This window comes from Aethalodelphis obliquidens, unplaced genomic scaffold, assembly GCF_003676395.1.
Source record: "Aethalodelphis obliquidens isolate GAN/ISIS:26980383/991018 unplaced genomic scaffold, ASM367639v1 scaffold51, whole genome shotgun sequence".
Lineage (NCBI taxonomy): Eukaryota > Metazoa > Chordata > Mammalia > Artiodactyla > Delphinidae > Aethalodelphis > Aethalodelphis obliquidens.
In genome coordinates, this window is record NW_020837995.1 from 7,133,815 (window position 1) to 7,160,921 (window position 27,107).

Below are 27,107 nucleotides of genomic sequence, written 5' to 3' on the forward strand. Positions count from 1 at the left end.
ATTCCAAGGCTTGACACAGCATGGGCTGCACAGTGGATGTACAATACACACTTTGCATTCAGTAGTTATTTTATACTGAAGTGAATGTCTTCCATCAAATATTGGCTCAAGGATCACTTGACCTCCTTGAAGCCATCTATGGTAGTCATGACAGTCACACCTGTCTCAATTCATTCTAGTCTCTTTTTCATTTGGCCCTTTGCTAGCTCTAACTTATGTCACAAAGGTTAACTAAGGATTACATGAGATTAACGTAATTAAAACTATTCTGGAAGATATAAATTTCTATGTGGATATTAAGCATTATTATCACCGTATATACTGCCACACCCTTGGTAGTCATGCTTATGAACCTGTGTTTGTATTTCACATACACTGAGGCATACTGTAGGCCAAACAAGTAACACTTGATTTAATCTCACAGCAACTTTCACAGGTAGTTAACTTGGCCCAGTTAAGAATGTAAGGAGTAGAGAAGTTGTGAAAGGTTGGGTGCAATATAACAAACCCCGAAGTCTCTGGTTATCCACAAGACCTATTTATGAAAGTCGGTTTCATAAGCAAGATTTCCTCCTGTGGATTGCCCTTGGTACTGGTCTTTCTGTTTATCCTATTTAGTAAGTCTCCTCTAACTCTATGGTAGAGTTAGAGTCCCCAGATCCTTGAAGTTAGGGGTGGCTAAGTGGCCAATGAAACCAACAGGTACCAGGACAGGCGGGGGCACAAAGTGAGTGGAAGCGACATGTGTCATATCAGGTGGAAGCCTTAAAGAGCCACTGTGTGAACTTCCACAATGCCAACCGCTGCCACCATGACTGATGATGCATGGAGAATACTGGAGCTGCCATGAGCCTGCGCCCCTGAGAATTAGCAGGTAGAGAAGAGCTCCCAGTTGACCCATGATGATCATAAAGCATTAAGTGAGGAATAAGTCTTGGTTGTTAATAACCAGAGACTTGGGGGTTTGTTACCGTGCAGCTAACTTAGTCTTTCCTGACTGATATAAAAATCCAGCTCTTTTCTGGACACGGTCACTGTTGGAATGGAGTAACAGGAAACCAGAAGGGTGGTTGGATCTCATTAGGGGCAGTAAGTTTTTCTCAAGCTTCCCTTAGGAACATTGCATTAAATGAAAATGAGTACCCTTCAGGAAACCTGAATGCATAATGCAAACAAGGATACACGAGTGCTTTACAGATTATAAATCACTCTGCAAATACTAGTTGTAACAACACTTAGGTCTCACCCGCAATTGTAGCCATGATTACATGTTTTCCTATTTTGTAAGTCCATAATATTTACTCAGCTCCCACTAAAGAAATGTACTTACTTACAGTGTTTGTCGACAAGTCAAAGAGATCAGAGATAACTTTCCTAATCTATGCAGCAAACCAAATATACATGAGGAAGACTAAGGCCACTTGGTAGAAGATGTAAAATTTAAAATGAGTGCTTCTCTGTTACCCTTTTTCTTATTCATAAACTCCAGAGATACTACAGGAGAGATAAGCTCTTCTCCACACCATGAACACAGAAAGTGGAGCACAGCATGGGGCTAGTAGTTTGCTCAGGAATGGACAGGGATGCCACCACAGGACTCTCACTGCCTCTTCCCTTTGCTCCTCTTGGCACCATGACAGGCAGAGGTGCACAGACTCTGTAATTGTTTTGTTTATGCCAACCCTTTTATAAGGAATAAACTTGAGGCTTAGCGATATATCGTTAGGTTGGAAGGTGACATTATTAAAACCTCCTAATCCCCACACCTACAAGATTGAGATATTAAGAGCATATTTTTCTAAATGGCAATGGAAGTATATTAAAGCTTACTAATAAATATGTAAGTCCCTAAAATTCGAGAAAAGACAAGCAATGATAATATAAACTCTTTTTCTTACCACTTAGACGGGAAAGGCTTGCTCAGCGTAGCTGGCCTCAGTTAGAAACAACAGCCACATTAGATAGAATGTGTGGTTCTCACCTATGGTTTCTGGGGGAAAAAAAAAGTCTAGACTTAGTCTCTAGAGGCAGATATTGGAACTTGGTCTTTTAGCTTCTGGTTAGTTCTATTGCTACCAAACAAGGAAAAAGCAAGATTTCCTCCTGTGGACTGCCCTTGGGACTGGGCTTTCTGTTTATCCTCTTTAGTGAGTCTCCTCTATGAGTTTTCAGAGCTTCGTGCATGCTGTGAGCTGCTTCTCAAACAAAAACCCCTTTCCTAGAGGGCACGAAGCAGAGGCCCCCCATATAAGGTACAGCCACACCACATGCGGCTCAGAGTCTAGGCTTGTCAAACTTCAAATGGTGCCCCTGGCTGAGTCTCATCTCAGGCCTGTACCACTTTCTCATAGTCACTCATCCTCTAGGAGGAAAGTGCTCTCCCTGATTTCCAACCATTTTCTTCGTGACGGTCAACCTCCACAGACAACACCCACCCTCTCCCATTTCTTATCCAAGTCACCCCTTCCTGCCTTTACTTTTCTCTGGTTCTCTGTTCAGATGGTTTTACTTCACTCTACCCAATTCCATCACATACCCGGATTCATGCACCAAGTAAATGTCCATGTGGACAAAGTGACTGCATTTCTGTAAGTAACTCCAACCAAAAAGTTCTACCTAGAATGGGTAGAATTAGGAAAGAAATTCTGCAGACATACCACACCCTTTTCCTGAGATGGACTAATGATTCTTGGAAATATTCTACTTACTTATACCCTCCTTTGTTCCCAAAAGGATTCAGGGCAGCATCTCTGAAAATAAAGCTCATGCCTTCTTTGAAGTCTAGGAGAGCATATGTTGCTGACGTTTGTCAAAAAAAGTAGCAGTTTTTACATTAGTAAAAGGCACCCTTCCATTCTTATGTTAATACACAGCAAAGAATTAATATTTAACTTCAAATTGCTCCTGAAACCTTGTGTGAATAACCTTGTCTAGAAGAATGATCTATATCTCAATTTATATGGTTTTGAGAATTATCACATGTAAACTCTAAGTAAAATAAGAAAAGGAAGATTCTGGAGAGACGCAGATGGGAGAGAGAGACAGCAAAACTGCCACAGAGAATGCAATTTGTCTAGGGTTGTCTGGGGTCCTGGATTATCAAGATTGTCTGAATTCTGGTTGTTTCCCTGCCACTGTAGCTTGGAAAGGCTTGTCGAGATGTCCATTCTTCCATATTGGATAAATATGTCCCATGGCTGGACCATTTGAGTTCAGTGAGGCCAGGAACTTAAGTGTGTGGCCTTCAATTAATAAAAAGCAATGAAACTGCTTGAGGGTAAAGATCACTGGGATGGGTTTTTCTTGCTCCTTTGGGAGAAATAAACCAAAGTGTTCAACAAAACCACAACTGACTGACTTTCTCACGGGTTTAGAACATGGATACCTCATTCCCAGCGCTCACTCAGTCATCCCTCAGATTGGACATAATGTTTGATTTTGCAAGGTCATTTTGCCACCATGAATTTCTCCTGAACTCTTAAGTGGAGACAGCATCAGCAGGGCAAGTGCTGCAAGACCCTTGTCAGCACTGGGAGTTTTTACTGTTGCCTTTTTTTCTTTCTCACATGTGATCACTGACTAGAGGTGAAGTAAGTCCTTCTCGGGGTGGGGCAAGAGGCATGTCTAAGGATGAGTTTCCCTATAATTTTGTCTTTCATTTACTTTTTATAGTTCTGCAGCTAGCTCAGAGGACTCCAGGGACCTTGCGACTAGAGCACAAGATCTTGACATACTGCAACTAAAGGCAAAGGCGGTGAGCAATCTCAGCTCAGCACAGCTGAGAAGGCAGGGGTCAGGCCTGGAAGTCATCAGATGAAAAACTCAGAGCAAAAGTTAACATGAAAATATTGGCAGCTGGTATACCACCAGAACCTCAGCAATTCATTCCTTGCGTCCTCCCTGCCCTTCCAGACCATTAGCTCTCACTCTGAGTTCAAAGTTAGGAAAGGATCCTCCTCTTTGCAGAGATCTTATGAATTCCTGGTACTCGCTAAAGTAGAGTGTCATTCACTCTGATCTACCTTCTCTTTGGGGTACTAGTTGATTCCTTGCAAGCCCTAGTGATGCCTAGGTCTATCCTACACAGGTCACACAGTCCAAGGAATCAGACTCACTTGTGTCCCTCAAATATCTCACTTACGGGCTGAATACTTACAACATACAAATATCAAACAGCCATTTGTCAGCTCTACGTGCAAATAAGTCACCATCCAGAGAGAGGCTATTTCAATGAGAACCGATAAGGGAGGTTGGTTAAGCTGTCTCCAAAAAGTCAGTGAAGGTTGGGCAAGGATAAAGGGAGGTTTCCCTGTTAGGAAATGGAGGGAAAAAGGGAAATTCCCTAAATAAGAAAAAAATTAGGACAAGGCCACCCAAGTAGAGAGACACCCCTAAAATGACTGGTCAGTGTGAGTTGACACTGGAGCAGATGCTAAAAGAAATGGCAAGCTCTCTTTCCCAGAGGTCAGCTGGCACCTGAGGCCCAGCATTGGGGTTATTAGGCCATAGCTGAAGCCTTCCTGGCTCAACTTCTCCCGAAGGTCTCTTACTACCCAATAGGCCAACAGCTGCTAAATCTAACTGAACAACATAAATTATGTAATCTTTCTCTCTGGGGATTTTACGATTAGAGGAGATTTGTAGAGACCTCCGAAATGCCGCTCTCAAATTAGACACTAGATTAACATCCACTCCTTCATAATTCTATACTCTATCTCCTAGGTGGAGTTCACCTGATTTGCAGTGAAAAGAGAGGTGGCCTGAAAAATACTCAAAGACATGCTGTAGTTAAATAAGAGCTAAAAGTTTCAGCCTACACGTTCCTTTTTAAATGAAGATCCTAGTGCAACTAAAATAGGATGATTCTATTCTAACACATGTAAAGTTATTTATCACAGTTGGCAGAACAGAATCATTTCTTCTCAGTGGTATTATTTTGTTCCTTTCTCAATGTTTATAAAAGTAGAATCTTTAAAAGGCTAAACTATAAAATATTGTCCCACAGCTGGGCACCAAAAATAAGTCATCAAAATTCAAATGGAAACACATTGCCCTGGCTTGTTGATCATAGTGAATAAAGATATAACTAGCTGAAGCTGATGATATCTGACACTGAAAAATGACCCAGCTAATGCATGGCATCAATGGGGTACTGGCTAGCACCACCTTGCAGGAGCTGATTATGTGTGTCTCTTCCCAATTTTATATTCAGTGATCCTACTTAGCAGCTTGAAATTGGCCATAATCAGAGTTTTTAGACAAGGAAACTGGCAAAATCCATAAATCACAACTTTTCTGTTTATACCCCCCACCCCCAACCAGTTGTTAAACATTTACCAACACGCCATGGCACGGACTTCTACTTTAATCATAGCTGAGCCAATTTTTTAAAAAGCAATCATATTTATCTGTTGTATGCTATTATACCAACTCATAGGTTCATCAAGAAGATAGCAACAAGATTTCAATTCAGAGATGGGTATGCAGACAGACAGGATTCTCTCATGACCCCAGGGTTATCTCTCAGTTAACTGACAACAGCTAGCTGGTACCCGAGACTCACCAGCCAGCAAGTGGGAGCCTTCTATGCCCAAACTCAACTTCTCCCAGATCTGAGGGTCCCAAGATCTCTAGACCACGGCAGCTGGCATTTCCCAGAACTCCCCTTTAAACAGCTGGCACCTAAGCTCAGGTTGTCAGAGGCTGAAGCCCAGATCCTCAGTGTGTCCAACTGTGCTCCAGTCCAAGCATCTCTTTTCTATAGGAAGCCAAGAGGACAGGCACCCATGCATGCACTGGCCCTTCCAGCAGCCTGTGTCAAATAATGCTGCTTACCCAGTGTTTGCATAATGATGGGGAAACAGACACAAGGGTCCTGCAAAACCACTATTCATCCACTGAGTCTACATGGTCTCTCTGGATGGCATCAACCTTCCTATTTACCTAGAAACCGACTTACAAAGAAACCACCCATAAACATAGCCTTCTTTTAAATTCTATCTGCCACCCTTTTTACTCCCCAACCTAGCAGTGCCTACAACATTGTTAACCAAAGTTAACTCTCTCTAATGAGAGAGTAAGTGAACATTTTTTATGACAGTTTTCAACAAGCAAAAGGAAACATTTAGTATAGGGCCTTTGGGTTGAAACAAGCAAACAAAAAAGAAATGGCTTCTAGTGTTTGCCTGCAACACATTATGAACTGGCAGAGGACAGACAACATTTTCTGTTCATGCAAAAGAAGCATAATGAAGAATCTCTTTGTAAGTGAAGACCAAAGTAATCTAGGCATTTGGTGTTACCAACACATCCTTCATTTTGCTGCAAACAGTACAACCACACTCCCCCTGACACACGTACCACAAATTCACATGCACAATTAAAAGATTTTTAAAATGATGCAGATTTGAATGACCACGTCAGTTCTTTTGTATGTAAAAGCCTATATTTGAAAAGGGAGATGAAGAAGAAAAATAAAAAACAAAATTAATAAGTTCCTGGAGTTCAGCCATGAAATATGATTGAGATTAGGAGAAGGGTGAAACTGTGGTCAAGCTCTTGATGCAAAAGCCCTGCTTGCCTGTAATCAGATGTAAATCATAACATCTCCATGGAGATGAGCGGGCAGATGCCCAGTAGAATTTTCATGTCCACATTTAGAGGGTGAGAATTTCAATGGTTCATGGATTCCAAGTCTTTGGGGCTAAACAAGGAATTTTATCGAACATGAAACTCTTCTGGACTCTCTAAACAAGGCAGCCTGATTTTTATGGGTTGATCTCAAAAGGCTCCTTTATTTCTCTATAGCAGATGCTTCCCTGGTCTTTACGTCACTGTGAAGCTACCTCAGGAAGTGAGAAATATAACTCTAACCCTAAAAGCTAGCTTGCTATGCCCAGTGTTTCGACATGGACCATCTCTTGTCCCACTGATTTTATGTCATAGTTATTGTTACTTTTCTTCATTTACAGGTACTCAGTTGGGAGTGAGATGATTGCATCTGACAACCTTTTAAATTTTATTTTATTATTTATGCAAAAGTAAATGCGACCAGGAATATTATTAACATTAATGCTTAGTACCAAGTAAAACTTGGTGACAGGCAAGAAAAATGTTCCAAGAAATCCAAAGACAAAACCTCAAAACCCTAGCATGACATATCTGGGTCTCGAGTGTCCTCTGATTTAAGATATATCATCAAGATAATGCGATGATTATAAGGAACATGGGAGTCGATATTTTAAGGAAATCATGAGGATCTGTGAGCAAGGGTGGAATCGATTTTGACGCTAATAGGGCTGAAGCCATGAGATCCTTCACAGGAAAAGAATCTACCCTCTCTTTTCTCCTCCATTTTTCTAAATATTTGCAGCCATGACTTCCATATGTGACGAACTCCACAGAAATGTTCAGATTTTGTTAAGGGGTATGTTGAGATGGGCATTCTCATGTAATGCTCACGAAAGCAATAAATTGGTACCTTTAAGGGACGCAATTTGGCAAAATAAACCAAGAGCCTTACAAATGCTCAATTCTTTGTCTCAGTATTCCTCTACTAAGAATTAGATACGATAGCAAACAAACAAAACACCATAAATTTCCAAGTATAAAGGAATGATTAAGTAAATAAAAACATATCAATAGGAATAAAATAGTGCATTGTTATTAAAAATGTTTTTTTACAGAATACTGAACGTGTTGAGGATATGTTATAATATTCTATCAAGTGAAAAAAAGACTGATACAAAATTGCATATACATATGTCCTCAATGTACACATATACACATAAATACACACAGACAGACATAGTAGACAAAACACTGGGAAGAAATATGCCAGAGTATTTAAAGTGGTTATTTCAGGATGGAAAAGTGGAATAATGATGACTTGTATTTATTTTTATTTATACTTTCCAGTGGTTTACATTGAACAATGGTTACTCAATTTTTTCCAGACTTATATTTATAATTACAAAGGTGATATAGAAATACTATAGAAACATCAAGAGTTATAAAAATGTATGAAGTAAAAAGATGGACGTACTCTCCCTACTCATTCTCCAGATGTCCCCACTTTAATAGCAGGAAAAGTTTAGAGTTTACCTTTCCAGACTGTTTATGTCTATGTGTATATACCCAAGTACATCCTACTTTGGATATATTTGCATGTTATTATAGAGAAATGTATCATTTTTAATTTACTTTAATTTTTAGAGCTGTTTTAGATTTGCAGCAAAATTGAGCAGGAAGTGCTGAGAGTTCCCACGTACCATATCTCTGCCTGCTCCCCTACCCCAGACAGCCTCCCCCACTACCAACGCTGCACACCAGACTGGTATGTTTGTTACAGTCAATGAACCTACATTGACACGTCACCATCCGAAGTCCACAGTTCACATTAGGGTTCACTCTTGGTACTGTGCATTCTATGGATTTTGACAAATATATAATGATACACATCCACCTTTATAGTATCACACAGAACAGTTTCACTGCCCTAGAAGCTTTTTTGTGCTCCATCTATTCATCTTCCCCCCCAACCCCTAGCAACCACTGATTTTTTTATTGTGTCCATTGTTTTACCTTTTCCAAGGTGTCATATAGTTGAAATAATACAGTATGTAGCCTTTTCAGATTGGCTTCTTTCACTTAGAAATATGAATCTAAGTTTCTTCCATGTTTTTTCATGGCTTCATAGAATATTCTATGTGTACGTGAGAAGAATGTGTAGTCTGCTGTTGTTGGGTGGAGTGTTTTGTGTATGTCTGTTAGGTCCAGTCATCTACAGTACTGTTCAATTTCCTTATTGATCTACTATCTGTTATTCCATCCATTATTGAAAGTGAAGTATTTAAGTCTCCTACTCTCATTGTGTTCCTATCCATCCCTTGAATGGATAAAGAAGATGTGGTATATACATACAATGGAATATTACTCAGTCATAAAAAGGAATTAAATTATGCCATTTACAGCAACATGGATGGACACAGAGATTACCATACTAAGTAAAGTAAGCCAGACAAAGACAAATATCACATGATATCACTTATATGTGGATTCTAATTTTAAAAAATGATACAAATGAACTTATTTACAAAACAGAAATAGACTCACAGACACAGAAAACAAATTTACGGTTACCAAAAGGGAAATGGGGTGGGGGGGGATAAATTAGGAGTTTTGGATTAACATATACATACTACTATGTATAAAATAGATAAACAACAAGGACCTACTGTATGGCACAGGGAAATGTACTCAATATCTTGTAATAATCTGTAAGAGAAAAGAATCTGAAAAAGAATATATATATTCTTATATATACATATATATATATACATAATATATATGTATATACATACATACATATATATACATACATACATATATACATATATAAATAAAACTGAATCACTTTGCTGTACACCTGAAACTAACACAACGTTATAAATCAACTACAGTTCAATTTTAAAAAAAAGTCTATTAGTTTAATCAAAGATGTTAGCATGTCAGGTATTTGTTCCCCTGTGGCTTCTGCATGATTTCTGAGAGATGGGGAAATGTCCAATATTAACCTGTCATTTTCAAACCAGACATGAGTGGCTTTTGAAAAATTCTGTAGCCCCTTGTAGTTTTACATTTATTAATTATATGCTCATATCCTTGATCATTTCTTTTTTACTTTAGGTATGTTCTATTAGTCATAAAAAAATAAAACAAATTGAAAATTAATAAAATATTTTCTCCAAGAAGGGTGGCAGTGACCATGATGTGAGTAGCAAAGTCAGAGCTGATAGGAAGATGCAGCCTTTAGTCTGATGGGATTTAGTCTTTGAAATATCCCCATCAGGGTCCATGACCTAAGAAGTCTTCTTTGGTGAGAACTCAGTGGGCTCATTCCTGAGCCTAGCTCATCATCTGGTTATTTTAGGTGCCATTTGAGAAGTATAATGAGAGAGTGAGACATGGAAAAGATAAGCTTCCCTGAGTGACCTTGAAATTTCTTTTGTAACATCTGTTTTCTCCTCTTTCCCTTGTTGTCTTCCCATCATCAATAGGACTGTCAGGGGCCACTTGCTTTGTCATAAGAATTTGAAGAAAATAACTGAATAAAATTTATTTTATTTGAAATGACTTGAAACTTAGATACACTCAGAGCTAGGGTTTAATCTCTTTCTTGCTCAATTATGCAGCATATAGAAAAGGCAAGCAAGACAAAACAAAACAAAAATGCACTCCTAATTCATACATGCACAGATACCAATGAGCTGAGGTGAAATGATGTCACTTCTCTCTTTCTACTTTTACAACTTCCTAGTCATTTTGGTCAAAACTAAATAAGTCAAATCTCTGATCACAATATAGACATATTACAAATTGTTTTGTATGTCTACATACATGGGGTTGAGTCCAACTTTCCTCTTCATCATTATAGATTAGGAAGAAGTCATAAATTGGGTATAAATTGGGGAGAAGGCATTTAAATAGTTAAATTTAATATTAATAATATATAATTATACAAATTAAATAACTAAATATTTAAATTTAAATATTGTGGATTATCCAAAACTCTCTAACTATATTCCCTCAGATAGACTATAATAAGACAAGACTAGTTACAGGACTGTTATTTTTCACAACTACCAAAATGCCATCAATTACTGAAGTATTTATGCTCAAACAGAAAAGCACAAAGTTGTAATTTTACAATTTCAAGATCTTGAAAACAGATAGTAGACAATATTATCAATCCCTTCCAGGTGGTGAGAAGGGAATGAGGAAAAGAAAAATAGGATAGAGTAATAATTCTCAAAAACTTAAACAAAAGGTAGATTAATCACATTATTTCCTTCTTAAAATGTTTGTTCTAGATACAAGTACCCAGTTTACACATGGTTAACACACCATGAAAAGACAATCTATAACCTAAACTACTGCAGATCCTGCCTACATGACTCATATTGCCAGACATTAACTGATTTTGAAGTAGCTGGATTTTCCTCTCTAATTTCAAGATCAGTTTGGCAAAAACTGGAAAAATGTAATGAAAAGCAGAGGAAGATACTCCCAAAACTACATAAAAATGCATTTGGAAGTTAGCTTGCGTTATTCATGATAAAATCTGCAGAAAAATTAGCCTTTGCATTATGAAAAACACTTGGAAAATATTTTTGAAATTTTGGTGACACCCCATTCTTTCTGAAGAAAATTAATCATAATACTGAGTAGAAAACGCAAGGGAATTTTCAATGAAATGTTTTCTTTCTTTTTTACTGATGCAATATTTGAAATGGGACACAGGGCATTTTTCTGAGCAAAGCAGTTGTCAGCAAGCATGACTCTTTTCAGCAAATCAGCTGTTGTTTTCTTTTTTTTTAAAAATAGATTTATCTATCTATCTGTTTATTTATTTGGCTGTTTTGGGTCTCGTTGCTGCACGCAGGCTTTCTCTAGTTGCGGCAAGTGAGGGCTACTCTTTTGTTGTGCGTGGGCTTCTCACTGCGGTGGCTTCTCTTGTTGCAGAGCATGAGCTCTAGGCATGCAGGCTTCAACAGTTGTGGCATGTGGGCTCAGTAGTTGTGGCTTGCGGGCTGTGGAGTGCAGGCTCAATAGTTGTGGCGCACGGGCTTAGCTGCTCTGTGGCATGTGGGATCTTCCCAGAGCAGGGATCGAACCCATGTCCCCTGCATTGGCAGGCGGATTCTTAATCACTACGCCACCAGGGAAGTCCCATCACCTGTGGTCTTCTGAACAAATAACTATGGACATCAAATTAAAAGACATGAACTCAGTCTCTGTTTCCAAATGAATTGCGGTCTTCATTATTGAGTAAATAATTTATAAGTCTTTTGCATGTTCTTCATGTGTCCTTCCTCTCTTCCAACAAACACACTTATTTCCAGGTAAGAGGTAAAAAGCCTTTGTTGGAATCACATGGAGTCCGGATCAGAGTTGGGACCAGAGCCCAGAGCATCTCCCCTGCTGGCTCAGAGGTTACCTCCTGGTCATGTTACCTGACTTGTTTTTCTTAAGATCTCTGCACCTTAACTTGGTAGCACGGAAAAACTGTTCTGGTTATCACAGCTGGAAAAAGCAACTCACTGCTGTGTGATAGGATCTTGGCCAAGCAGAAGCTAAAGCATGTCGATGACTTCTACCCAAAGGTAATGACTGTTGGCTGTGACCCATGAATTCCTACCCTCTGGCCTAGGCACTTTACATTTGAGGTTCCCTTGGGTCTACTGGGCTTATAAGACAGAATCTCTGTGGAAACAGAAGCAACACAGCCAAGAGGACTAAGGCAAATATTATGTACAAATTGAGCAACACTCCTACTGGTCATGCTGTCAATGACTAATACACCCAAATCAGTGTGGGTGCTTCAAGATCATCCATCACAGCAACATAAAGGGATTTCTTATTCCCTATTCCTTCCCATTAGTTATTTCTATGACCCTTTCTCTATTGTTCACCAATATACATGGCAAATCATGCCAATTTGTGGACAATGACACATAGAGGGGGAGTGAATATTCAACTGGGCTGTTTCAGCTATGGAAATGAGTTAGAACCAAAGGGAATAATTTCAAGTCAAAAACTGTCCCTAGTCTTTAAGTTCAATTTTTTTCTTTTGTGCCAGTAATACATGTCCTTCAGGAAACAGAAGAAAAAGAAAGATTCACACACCCCCACGATTAACACCCTTCTTCTTGCACACAGCCATTTTTCCCTTTCTCTTGCACTCTCCCCACCTTCTTTCCTCCCTTACTGCCTCTTTCTCATCCACTCTCCCCACCTTCTTTCCTCCCTTTTTTCCTTTCTCATCCACTCTCCCCACCATCTTTCCTTCCTTTTTTCCTTTCTCATCCACTCTCCCCACCTTCTTTCCTCCCTTTTTTTCCTCTTTCTCATCCACTCTCTCCATTCATCTATTCACTCATCCTTTCAACAAATAGTCATTGAGTGCCAGATGATATTCTAGAAGCTTGAATTCATCAGTGATCAAAGTAGATAGAAATCCTTGCCTCCATGGAGTCTGCATTCTCCTTTTTCCTGCATGTTTCATTAGCAGTGCTGATATAGTTCAAGGACTCCTAGAAGCACCTGTTCTGTTGCTTTGGTCCACAAGTGCTGTCCCTCTTCCATGACACCTGTATTTTCTCTGCTTGCAGGTGAGGAGAACACACAGGGGAAAAGAAGAGCTACCCCTAGGCACTGCAGAACCGAGGGATAAACAATTCTCAATCCTGTGAAGAAACAGCACAACCAAACTGAACCCAAGTGCAGCATCACAGCCCATGTAGGCTTTCTAGTCCTCTAGACTGGAGGTTAAGTCAGAGGTTATTGGTATAATTCTATCTGGCATTAGAGAAAAGGGTAGGATTCAGAGTCACACAGACCAGGGGATGCATTTTAGTTCTGCGGTCTGGGGGTAGGTCAAACAACCTCTTTAGGTCTCAGTATCTTCAACTCTTAAGTGAGTTTAACATCATTTACCCTGTGGGTTCTATCATTATTTTATTCATTCATCGATTCATTCATTCAATGAGTATTTATTAAGCCCCTACTGTGTACTAACACTGCTGTAAATACTGGAGATATAACAATGAAGAGACAAAAATTCTTGCCTTCATGGAGCTTCCATGGAGAGAATACGGTCTATTACATAGGTCACTTAGATTCACCTTATCTTTCGGTAACAATAACTGAAGCAATAAATGTTCAGAACTATTCTTAAAGCAGAATAAAAATTAGCATGCACCCAGCATATACATCTTCATTATGTTCTACCTTGAACTTGCTACGCAGGTGAGCTCAGCCAGGCCAAGTGCAGCAGGAAAAAGAGCTTTAGTTAGTGATGTTCTTCATACACTATGGGTAAAATCACCTACTCCTGCCTGGGAAAGATGCCACCTAAGTGTAAGTAAGAGCTAACAAAGTGCTAACTACTTAACAACGGCTCCTGTTGGGTATCCAATGAAGCAGATTATCTGAGAGACCAAGGAGCCTGAGAAAGGCTTTGGGGGCTGGGTGACAGCTGCACCACCCAAGGCAGCAAGAAGCCATCCTGTGCCCAGGACATCTGATTCCTCCACCGAGGGATGAGGGATATTGTCTTCCACAGCCCTTTCCTTTAGAACCTGATGTTTTCAATTTCTCTTTGAAGTTTATTCCCATTTTCCAAGGCTTAAAAACCATGCCCAAGAGAACACCAGCTATGAAATTAATGAATGTGTGTCTCTATTTGTTCTGCCAGGTCATTGAAAATCTCTTGACATAGTTTTGAGTTACAGTAAAATTAAAATGTTTTCTTGATCATTGAGTAACACAGAAAGAAAGAAATGGAATTAGTCTGAAAAGATTAGTTTTCACAAGGCCATTTCAGTAACTACCAGAATGTTTGCAGAATCTTCTCTAGTTCCTAAGTAGACAATATGAGTGATCTTTTGCTTTTTAAAAGTGGATTTTCTGGTTATATTCTACTTCAAATTCCCTTATGAAGTAGATAAGGTAGATGTTATAAATAAATAAATGTTATAGGAAATTATAGTTACTTTGGGATTTATATAAATTCTAAGAATAATGAATCTCATTTGTTGGCTAAGATTTAATGTGTCACAGGACTCTACTGATTTGAATGCATAGTATTTGTCCTATGTCCTTTTTCATACACTATTCTCCTACTTTATTAGACCTCTTTATTTTTTTTATCCAAATAATACTCTCTCTAGGTCTCTGAAGATTTAAGAGCTCCATGAAAGCAAGGATTTTTGTTGTTCTGTTCACTGCTGTATCTCCAGAGCCTAAAACAGTGCCTAGTATATAGTAAATGGTCAATATTCATTGACTGTTGAATGAGTTTAGTTCTCAAATTTTAGATGATGATAGCTAATATATAGCACTTAGCATGTGTCAAACACTTTTCTAGGAACTTTACACATACTAATTTATTTAATCCTCAAAATATAACCCTCAGAGACACTGAGTGGATACAAATTTGTCCAAGTTTGGTGACAGAAGCAGAATTTGAACTCAGGTGGTCTGGTCCAGAGTCTGTGCAATTAACTACCTTGCTCTTACTGACTCTCTAAGTGAGGATAGTTTTTTTAATTAATTAATTCTTAATTTTATATTTTTAAAATCATTTTATTATTAAACTAATTTTAGTCTTTTATGCATTTAATAGATATTACATTTATATATTTATAAAAACCGAAAGGTACAGAGAAGCATAAACCTGAACGTCTCCCCCTTCATTGTCCTTGAGCCAAGCAGAGGCAGCCAACAGACAGCTTCAGTCTACTGTGGCTCTGCCCTCTCTAGACAAGTACCTTTGGGCAAACTACTAATCTTTCTATGCCTTACTTCTTGTATGAAAAACGGGCATAATAATGATAGCTCTTCCATAGACTTTTTATGAGGATTAAATGAATTAATTTCTGTAACATGTTTAGAATAGTTCTGGTCACCAAATAGGTACCAATAAGTGTTTACTATTATTGGTTTTATTAGTTTTCTGTATCCTTCCAGATATTTTATTCATACGCAAGATATACACATATATGCACCCACATATACACTTTCTCTCCCTCTTTTTTTTTTAAAATAGTATTCTGTACCTTGCTTTTCTCACATCACTGTCTCGAAACTTTAATTAAAAGATAAGTCCATGAATACATTTTCTTTTGGAGTAACTCGTTCTCAGCCTTTCCAATATATCACTTCTTTGCTCACAGAAAGTTATCTATGGCTTCCTGATACTGTTCTATCATTTCTCATTTTGGGGATAGAAATTAAGGAAGAATAGCCATTCTGGGGGCAACGTGGGGCTGACAGGCGTTAGCAAAGTCTGTTCGTGGAAAATGAGTGATGGTACAGATTCTGACTTTCTGAAATGCGTTCTGAAGTCAGTGGCAGTGGCAGCACCATGAGTTTCTGCATCAAGAGGCTGGGTGGTAGGGAAGGTGGGGCCAGGGGTGAGGTCTTAGAGCACACTTGCACAGTAACCCCCCTGTTTTCACCTAGATTTAATATCTACTTAGGGTGGGACTCTTTGAGGATGAAAGTTACAGGGGAAAAGCGCCAAGACCTGCCCTCTCCCCTTTCCATCAAGGCAATCCTTGGCACTTCCCCTGCTGGCTGGCTGGTACCCCCACACCTGGCTCTACCATTTGGAAAAACAAACAACAAAACAGAGAATCATAAGACTGACTTGCCTTCCTGTAAAACAGGAGCTGCAGCTATGGCCCAGTTGAGAGAGAATTACCACCCCAGGGAGTAAGCTACTGGGAGGAGCACATGAGGGGTTAGTTTCCATCATGATTGAATTTAGAGGGTAATTGACTCTTAAACAGGCAGGAGGGGCTTCCCTGGTGGCGCAGTGGTTGAGAGTCCGCCTGCCGATGCAGGGGACACGGGTTCGTGCCCCGGTCCAGGAGGATCCTACATGCCGCGGAGCGGCTGGGCCCATGAGCCATGGCCGCTGAGCCTGCGCCTCCGGAGCCTGTGTTCCGCAACGGGAGAGGCCACAGCAGTGAGAGGCCCGCGTACCGCAAAAAAAAAAAAACAAAAAACAAAAACAAAAATAGGCAGGAGAAGTGCTTCAGAGAGTGGGAGTGTCTAGACACTGGCTGTGGGCCAAATCCCCTCTGAGTCGTTTTCTGTGGGACATGGAATCAGGGTGAGAGACCTGAACAGGATTACAGAGGCATCCTGTTCCAAGGAGTAAAACAGACTGCAGCTGCCAGCAGAGAGCACCACAGACACTAAAATGTAAGGCCTGTGCCTCCTGCAGGAACAGTAGTGAGGGGGGCGGTGAAAGAGAATAAAAAACTGCGATCACAGATGTGTCTGGCCCCTCTCAGACACCATCCTTAGTCTTACAAACAAAAGGAAACCTGCAGGACAGCTCAGCACTGCCTTGAGTCTCTACATTAAAGTCAGGGGACCCTGTGGACTGCACAGAGATTTTAGGCCAGGAAAAATGCGACTCTCCAGACAGTTTGAATGGCTTGTAGGTCACAAGTTACTCAAGGATGTCAGGGAAACTTGGCAGCTACACACTGACTCTCTGATGATGAAACTTCAGTGCTGTAGGACGTCCCACTTTTGTAAGCTAGAGGCCACAGAGTAACCCCAGACCCCTGCTTCCCAGCCTTTCAATCCTCAGGAGCTTCTGAAGCCTTGAAGAGACTTCATCCCAAACTCAGCCAACCTGGCACTGAAAGGCTTCCTGTGCAATAGGAAGTCCCCAGGCAATGGCAGAATTGGCTTGGCCCATATCACCTTCAAGGGCTACCTCTCTGCTGGCTCTGCGTGCACAGAGCTTTCTTCTGGAATGCGGACACTGCATGGTTTCTTAGCTGTTTCAGCTGCTCTGAACAAACAAGTTCCCATCCCCAGGGAATTGAAACTACACAGTTTCACTCTGTCCTGTTGTGTTGGCAGCTGCCTTTCAGCATTGCCCTGTCCCCACAAAAACCTCAGCACAGATCCCTTGCTTGCATGGTATATAATAGGACCTTTCATTCCTGCTTTGGCACATGCACCCCTGGGTTAAGAGTGCCATGGAATAGAGAAAGCATTTCGCAGAGTGTGGTGCTGGGGACCCCATCCCATGCAACAGCTGAGCAGAGGCAAGTAGAAGCAATATGCATGCTTGCAGGGAAAGGAGGAAGATGAACCTTGGGAGAACCATTCCTGCAGCCAGGCTGCGTGCTCTGAACATCTACTGCATTTGTACTGTGCCAGGCACTGAGAGCAGCACCCAATCTTTGTCCTTAACATGTTTGGAGCTCCCAGGGGGATAGAGACCACAGAACCAAAGGTACCAGTCAAGGTTCTTGGTTACAAGCTGCTGAATCCATCTTTAATGAGACAGCTGGCTCTGTCTGGGAGCCAGGCTCTAAGGTCTCCGTTCTGTCTTTATCAGTTACTAGCTGGAGGACCTGCATAACAGTTACTTAACCACTCTATGCTTTAGACTCTCATTTGTCAAACGAGGGCTGCTACATTAGTATGTACCACTGGTAAGGATTAAAATGCTGAATCCACGGGAACTAATCGGGGCATTGCCTGACTCATATTTAACCTTCAGGAGATGTTAGCCATCACTATTATCAATTTATCCTCAACCAAAAAGCCATGGAAGCAGATTCAGAAAATGGCCAGGCACCAAGAGGGGCTGAGAAGCAGGATCCATAGAAAAGTTTATGCCACAGGCACAGCCTGATTAGAATGCTGCTCCGGCACCACTGCCGCTACTCACGTTAGCCAGCACTGCCACCCCGGCTGGTCCCTCCGATGGCCACCACTGAACGCTGCTACCAGGCAATCAACTCTAAACTCACTGTTTTCTACCTGCTCCAAATTCAAAGTCCTGTATGGAAGCAAATAAGTGCCAAAGCTCAGTTTCCCTGTTGGAGACGCAGATGGCAGGGTTAGGCAGAAGTCACATCTGGTCTACTCGCTTTTCTGTACTGGGAGGTTGTTCTCGGTCTCCTATCAAGGCTCTCACGTTGGTGGACTGCTCCACTGTAGTAAGGGCAACACTGACAACAACAACAACATCAACAACCAAAACAGCAACAACAATAGCAACTGATAAAACATCCATACAAATGAGGGTTCAGTAGTAGAACTATGAAGTTAGGGCCACAGCATTCACTACTTATTATTTTTTTATTGAAGTATAGTTGAGTTACAATGTTGTGTTTCTGGTATACAGCAAAGTGATTCAGAGATATATATATATATATATATATATACACTTTCCATATGCTTTTCCATTATAGGTTATTACAAGATATTGCATATAGCTCCCTGTGCTATAGAGTAGGACCTTGTTTATCTATTTTATATAGTAGTTTGTATCTGCTAATCTCAAAGTCCTAACTTATCCCTCCCCCCCTTTCCCCTTTGGTAACCATAAGTTTGTCTTCTATATCTGTGAGTCAGTTTCTGTTTTGTAAATAAGTCCATTTGTATCATATTTTAGATTCCAAACATAAGCGGGTGCACAATTTAGAATCCCAGGTGTCATCCTTGATACCTGCCTCTCCCTTACCCACACCTCCAGTACATCACCTTTCAGCTTCATTGCTTCCCCATCACTTAAAATCCATCCACTTAACTTCAATTTCCTAATCCCAGCCACCACCACTGTGCTGTTAGACTATTATATCATCCTCATGGCTGATTCCCCTCCATGGACCCCAGACTCTGTTTAGTCTAGTCCCACAGAGCAGCCACAGTGATCTTTCCAAATTGCAGATATGAGACTCGATCATCCCTCCAGTTTTTAATGGCTTCATAAATCTCTTAGGTTAAGGACAAAGCTCATTAGCATGTGCACAGGGTCCCGCCTGTCTTGGGATCTCCCTCCCCTCTAAATCCACGTGCGCTCTGCTCTGGTTTCCCTTCCTCATTCCACTCCAGCCACAGTGCTCTCTGTCCAGTCCCGATGAGCCAGATGCTCTCTCTTGCCACAAAGCCTTTGCCCATGTTTGGCACTTTTCCCCCCTCTTCTCTTTTGATCCCTATCATTATTCAGTGCTACTTCCTCATGGGGAGCCTTCTCTGACCTCCCTGACCAGGACAAATCTTCTCATTACAGGCTCTCACAGCATCCTGAATCTCTCCTAAAATGGCATCACAATTGCCATTTTTCATCTGTGTGATTATATATATGTCACATGAAAATATGGACTATGTGTGATTCCGTTCACCATTGCCTAGCAGCTCCCATGTGTTGAGTAGACTGACTGAATGAATGAGTTGAAAAATGGCTTCTCATTGGAGGTTGATATAACCTTGATGTTTCAGGAATGAGTGAGAATTCGTTGGATGGAGGAAAGGAGGAATAAAAGCATTCCAGGAGAGGAAATAGGGAAATCAAAAGTCACAGGACATGCGAGGGAAGAGAGAGTTTAGCATGGCCAGCGTGTGAGTGACGGGAGATGGATGAGGGAGAGAAGAAAAGCAGCAAATAAGGCTGGTGAGGGTTGTGTCTTGGTTGCAAAGGTCCTTGAATGCATGCTGAGGAATTTAGACCAGCATTTCTCTGTCAATGTGGAGAGAATCTGATTAAGCAGAGAAATTAAGCATCAGAAATGCAGAATGAGGGTTGAATCAAGAACACACCTTCTGTCTTTAAAATTTTTAATATCAAATTAGTAACTATTTGTACTTCCACAGCAAAGTTCTAGTTATTCATTGTATAATTTAAGAAAGTTGTTTCAAAGATGCGTTAAACTATGTTTAGATGTCTGTTTTAAGTAAGTGCAATCAGAGTTTTTTGTTATTCCCTACTTCCAATAATTGTCTCCCAAATGATTATTCTTCACATTCCAATGAATAGATGTCACATAACCAGCTGGAAAAAATCAGTTACATACAACATGATCAATCAATAGAGGGCCTCTGATTTCAGCTCAATACAAGTTATTCCTATCAGGTTGATGATAATAGTTGTGGTAGAATTTAGTTCTAACTGGTTTTTAAAATAAAACCATGCTCCTCAAATTTTTTGGACTTGGGACCCTTTACAATCTGAAAAATTATTAAGAACTTCAAAGAACTTTGTTTATGTGGGTTACATCTGTGAATATTTACCATACTAGAAACTAAAACTTAAATTTTTAAAAATATTTATTAATATATTTTAAAATAACAATAATAAACTAATTAACATACTTAACATATTTTGTGAAAATAACTATTTTCTAAAAGAAAAATTCTCGTAGAAGACAGCTGGTTCTCATATCAGTGTAATCTGGTATTTACTCTATTTAACAGTTCATCTGCATTTAATCTGTTGTGTTATTTTGGTTGAAACCTATGAATAAAATCCTGCCTCATGCAGATATGTAGTTGGAAAAAGGAGTGTTTTGATGCCTTTTTCAGATAATCATGACACTATATATTAACTTGAAAAAAGTAGCAGTTTCTTAAAGATCAGTTGCAATGTGGAATGTAAGACCATATCAATGAAACTTGTGTGCTCTGAAGCACTAAAATTCATCAGTCTCTTTTGCACTTTGAATGGAACTTTTACTCCTGCATGATTGAGTAACACAATGCATTGGTCGTTTGGAAAATAACCTTTCACTGAGTTGTGTAGGTTTTCCAAATTTTGACACATTTTATTATACCCTATCAAAAAAATCACATTCATACAATAACTATAAATGGAATACAACCTTTAAAAGTTGTGAATCACTATGTTGTGCACCTAAAACTTACATAATATTGTACATCGACTATACTCAATAAAATAATAAGTGTTTTAAAGAGGAAAAAATTAACATCACCACTAATCTTATCAAGAAAGACGTTTAATATTGAGAAGCTGCCAAGCTCCTGGTGACAAGTATAAATTTTCAAAAATTTAATTTTACCTGAATGCTTAGATTCTATCACTGGCAACAAATTCCACAGTTGTTTTTCTTGAAGTGACACTGACTTTATTTTTTTCAAGAAAATGTCTGCCGAATACCCAAGTCTGAATAGCTATAACTTGTCATTCTTTCAATAAAAATGGTGTTGCATTAAAAACACGTCTAATTTAGCTTGAACTCAAATAAATGTACCACGTGCTTTCTTTTTCAGACAACCACCATACCTCAATATGCAACAGAAGTGCTTTACGTGTTACTTCTCATTTTGTCACATAGGTAGTAAAAAAAGAAAAGTACTCAAAGATCGAGACAATAAAATTAATCATTCTTCCTGCTGCATTAGAACAACTTTGTGTGAAACAGAATTATTTTCTACTGCAAGTCTGCAGTGGTTAAGAATACAATGACTGCTAACATGGTTTGGTATCACCGTCTTGGTTTCTGCTTGGGCGCCAGCAGTTTTACCCACATCCTTGCTTTCACACTGTCAGTAGAAAAGTCCACAGAGTCAAAAAGGAAAATAATATGTAAATATGATTATAAAAAGAGTTTTGACCTCCTGAACCACGCAGAAGCAGCTTGGGACATCCAGGGGTTTGTGAACAAAACACTGAGTACCACTAAAATAGAAGTTAACTTAGAGACCTAGTGGTTTGCTTACAGTGAAATAAGGGGCTCAGCCCACAGTCTAAACCAATTCATGATTTCACTGTTTTTAAAAAGCCCACCTTTGCATGTTTTCACTACTTCAAGAGCAGTGTGCTATCTCTAAAAGAAATGATCGCAAGTCAAATGAATTTTGTCTTTTAAAGCATTCTTGTGACTCATCAGTTCTGGTCACTGCAAAGGCTACCTACACAGTGCTAGTAAAGAAAGGAGTCATTTATCCTAAGTATGTGGTGGTTGTCACTAAATGATCCATTTAGTGACTCTCTCAGCAACCAAGACCAGCCAACGACAGAGAGGAAGTAATTTTAGAAAAGTTTGTAAAGTGTCATTTTGCTAAACAGCTTTTCAGATAATCAAAGCTAAACAGGAGTGTAAAGGGGTGAGGCAGGTCTTCCCCTCATTAACTGAATAAGTAATACTTCAAACGACAGTACTATTCAGGATGATTTTCTCCTCTAGTGATTCAGTTCATAGCACATGTTAACTCTGAATGAGCAGGGAAGTCTCCAAGTTCGCACCTAACATCTTATCAGACTGACATGCGGAAAAAGTCAGACCTAGGTTTTTCAAAGGAATTGCCCAGCCCACGCTGATAGCTATAGTGAAAAATAACTGATTCATCCCAAGCCTTTTTGAACTTGCCAACAAGCAGAGCACGTGGAAGGCCATCTGAGCATGACTCTGCCAACCAGGCAGGCACAAGCCATGTTGACTCATGTGATTTCTCCAATTCATGTTGGGGCAAGAGCTTGACTCTGTTTCTCACCCTGGGTGGGCTTCTATGAGTTATGCCTATTGTGTGAGTGTTACAAGGTCATCCTATTTATCCAGTTACAAAGAAAGGAAAGGAAGAAGTATTTTTCTATTTCAATGGCATAAGGGCTTAGAAACTATGCTTTGGTCATGGAACCCTAGTGGATTTTCAATGACAAAGCATAAGCATGCTGTCCTGATGGAGAGAGGAGTACTTCCTATCATCATTTTTTCAGAATCATCTTATTTCCCTTATGTTTGAGGTTGTTTGAGGTTGTAGGTGTGCAGAGATGAAGGATTAATGTTAGGCTCTCGGGTACTTGCCTTCACCTATTTCTCAGCACAGCTGCAACCCTGTGAGCTGCTCATTACAATGGATACATCCCAGAAAGTCAAGTTATTTAGTCAAACCAGCACCTTGTGAGTCAGTGTGATCATCCTAAGAAACATCAAACCATAAAACCCCAACCATTTCAAAAACAATCCAGTTCAGGAGCCTGGCTCCCAAACCAACACCTTGTCATCCTCTGTAGCTGCATATCCCTTCACTTACTCACATATATCATAGATTTAAGAAGCATGGATATGCCTGCAGTATCTTGAAAGCCTTCTTAAACATCCCCCGCCTCCTTCTTTCCACATGCTATTCTCCCTGCCTGGAATGCCCTCTCTTATTTTCTGGTAGACCTGTGTGCTGTAACACTCAGTCAGAGCTGGGTATCAACCTTCTAGTCCCATAGCATTTCATGTTAGCCTCTCACGCTACCTTGTCACTTCAGTTGCTCATGTGTCTCCTCCATTACTTGGGATTCCTTTAGGGCAGAGATTTTTGTCGTTAATTTCCAAGAGTCTAGCAAAAAAACAGCATGTGGTAATGTTTCAAGGGATGCTGGCTGGACACATGTACTGTACTACAACCATCCGTTTTACATGCGTCTTAAGTAATCAATTTGAATTTCTCACCGTAATTGAGTCGTATCCTAAAATGTAACTTTATCCATAGTCCCAAACTACAATCTCCTTTTACTTCCTCCTTCAGGGCTCTCTCTCTTCATTTCCAGCATTAAAAGATCTCTCTTCACTTCCTCACACTACACTTAAACATTTCACTGGTCATCTTCTGCCATCTCAAGATGTAAAAAAATAATCGAGGTTACCTCATTCATGGATATGTAAAGTCTCGACAAATCGCTGGATATTTAAAATGTCGTTTCTCCTTAATTATCTCAGTACCATCATCAAGGCAAGCTGTGGACTGGGGTCAGGGGAGGCAGGCACAGGGAGGAGGATGTGAGTCTGCTTGCCTTCTAGGCAGTCTGATGAGTCTGGACAAGGTTAGGCTGCCATCACAGTCCTAGCCTTAACTTTGGGCAGGTCTTTGGCAGCCTCTCTTCTCTGACTTTCCCTCAGTTAATCCCTCTTTGTCCAATTAGATGGGCTTTGCTTGGGTCCAAAGAAGCACTCAGTAAACACCAGATGAGGCAGCTCGCCCTAATGATGGCCATTATGGCTTGGATTTTCCTCATAAACTATAGAAGCACTAAACGTTACGGATGGAAGGGACTCAAGAATTTTTTTTGAGGAGGAAACTGAGGCCCTGAGAGGTGAAGTGAATGGTCTGACTATAAGTTCTCCTTGAGCAGGAGAAAAAAGGAGTAAACCAAAGAAACAGGAGAAAAGGCTAGTATGGCAATGAGCGACCTGAACACATGTAGCTGTTTGCACTTCTCCCAGCCACAAGGAGGAAGGATGAGAAATCTGCCTCTACACCACTTCTTTTTAAAGCTGCCCAAATGTTAATATTTTGTAAATAAAGAGCAATAAATGTTTTCTCATTCAAGTTCTCACATTCATTGAGTTAGTAATCTAAATTATAAGAATATTCATTTTTTTCACAGAATTGAATAAAGTTATTTTATTTTTAAATGTAAAAAAAAAAAACATGGCTCAAAAATGTTTTCATTTTTCCTCAGTTAAACTACATGCCGACACGTTTACCTTCATGGGACTAGAAAACTCAGGAAACTATAGAAAGACATGGTTGCGGGTACAGGAATATATCTTCCATGTGGTAGCTCCAATACAGCAGTTCTATCTAAATCTCAAACTCCAGATTGCAGACATCTTATCTTCTATTCAAAGAACTTGCATTTATTCTTAACCATTTTACCAAGGATACCACTTCTCCTTCTTTTTTCTATTTCTTATTACAATGGACAGGAGCATGATATCCAGATACAGGTCTCCAAGCAAACACACTGGAGAAAGTATAAAAGTGGATCAGGGTATTTTATACCTATAGTCTCTACGCTGGTGCTTCGGGATTTCTGCCAGGACTTGGATCCCCACACCAGGCAAATGTAAATTTTTAGAACCATGATCACAGCCCTGGCTAAATAGTGCTCCTCGTGGAGTATGTGCAGACCACATGTTTTCTCTACCTCTCCGATATTTCTCAGAACCCAGCGTGAAGGAAGCAGCCGGCCATAAGGCATCAGCTCCAGGCTGATCGTCTGTTCATGGTTCTAAGGAATGACATAGAATGAATTCATCCTCTCCCTGGGAGACAGGAGACTAAGCCTTTGTCCCAAGACCTGGGCATTCTTGTAAAGGAGGTGTTGCTTGAATAGGCTACCGATTCCAATTGTAGTATAAAGCATCCAGGTAAAATCCAAGGGAAGCAGATGCCCTTGGTAAAGGAGAAGAGAAGCCTCAGTACAGGGAGGAACAGCTTAGAGCAGGTGGGTGGATAATTCACACGGAAAGAGCTCCAAATACTCTTTTCTTTGGAATGGTCAATAAGGATTATCATGGCTTAGGTCAGGAACATGTCAATATTTCAAATCTGAATTTAATAGTATTAGCATCACATCAGGCCAAAAAAGTTCAAGCAAGTCAGTAGTATACAGTAAAATTTGTCTGGAGCAGAATTTTTGATAAAACAGACAGGTCTCTAAGGAAAATTGATAATAGTCAAAATCTTTTTAAACTGAAGATCTATCATTTACTTTAAAGTGTTTACTACATATTATAGCTTTGGGGATAATATACTATTTACATTTTTTTAACATCTTTATTGGAGTATAATTTCTTTACAATGTTTTGTTAGTTTCTGCTGTATAACAAAGTGAATCAGTTACATGCATACGTTTATCCCCATATCCCCTCCCTCCTGCATCTCCCTCCCACCCTCCCTATCCCACCCCTCTAGGTGGTCACAAAGCACCAAGCTGATCTCCCTGTGCTATGCAGCTGTTTCCCACTAGCTATCTGTTTTACATTTGGTAGTGTATATATGTCAATGCTACTCTCTCACTTCGTCCCAGCTTACCCTTCTCCCTCCCCATGTCCTCAAGTCCATTCTCTACGTCTGTGTCTTTATTCCTGTCCTGCCCCTAGGTTCTTCAGAACCATCTCTTTTTTTTAGATTCCATACATATGTGTTAGCATACTGTATTTGTTTTTCTCTCTTTGACTTACTTTACTCTGTATGACAGACTCTAGGTCCGTCCACCTCACTACAAATAACTCAGTTTTGTTTCTTTTTATGGCTGAGTAATATTCCATTGTATATATGTGCCACATCTTCTTTATCCATTCATCTATTGATGGACACTTAGGTGGCTTCCATGTTCTGGCTATTGTAAATAGTGCTGCAGTGAACATTGTGGTACATGACTCTTTTTGAATTATGGTTTTCTCAGGGTATATGCCCAGTAGTGGGATTGCTGGGTCGTATGGTAGTTCTATTTTTAGTTTTTTAAGGAACCTCCATACTGTTCTCCATAGTGGCTGTATCAATTTACATTCCCACCAATAGTGCAAGAGGGTTCCCTTTTCTCCACACCCTCTCCAGCATTTATTTTTTTGTAGATTTTTTGATGATGGCCATTCTGACTGGTGTGAGGTGATACCTCATTGTGGTTTTGATTTGCATTTTTCTAATTATTGATGATGTTGAGCATCCTTTCATGTGTTTGTTGGCAATCTGTATATCTTCTTTGGAGAAATGTCTGTTGAGGTCTTTTCCCCTTTTTCGGATTGGGTTGTTTGTTTCTTTGATATTGAGCTGCATGAGCTGCTTGTATATTTTGGAGATTAATCCTTTGTTAGTTGCTTTGTTTGCAAATATTTTCTCCCACTCTGAGGGTTGTCTTTTGGTCTTGTTTATGGTTTCCTTTGCTGTGCAAAAGCTTTTAAGTTTCATTAGGTCCCATTTGTTTATTTTTGTTTTTATTTCCATTTCTCTAGGAGGTGGGTCAAAAAGGGTCTTGCTGTGATTTATGT

At 39.9% G+C, this 27,107-nt stretch overlaps 1 long non-coding RNA gene across 4 annotated transcripts in view; it reads right to left on the reverse strand.

Moving 5' to 3' along the window:
• Window positions 1–27,107, reverse strand: part of LOC113607992 (uncharacterized) — a 665,100-nt gene that overhangs the window by 505,463 nt on the left and 132,530 nt on the right. For 3 of the 4 annotated variants that reach the window (XR_003428175.1, XR_003428172.1, XR_003428171.1), the window contains one exon: window positions 1,899–1,990. The exons of the other annotated variant lie outside the window; for it this stretch is intronic. This is a non-coding gene — a long non-coding RNA (uncharacterized LOC113607992). The remainder of the gene's footprint in view (window positions 1–1,898; window positions 1,991–27,107) is intronic. 4 annotated transcript variants of the gene reach the window in all.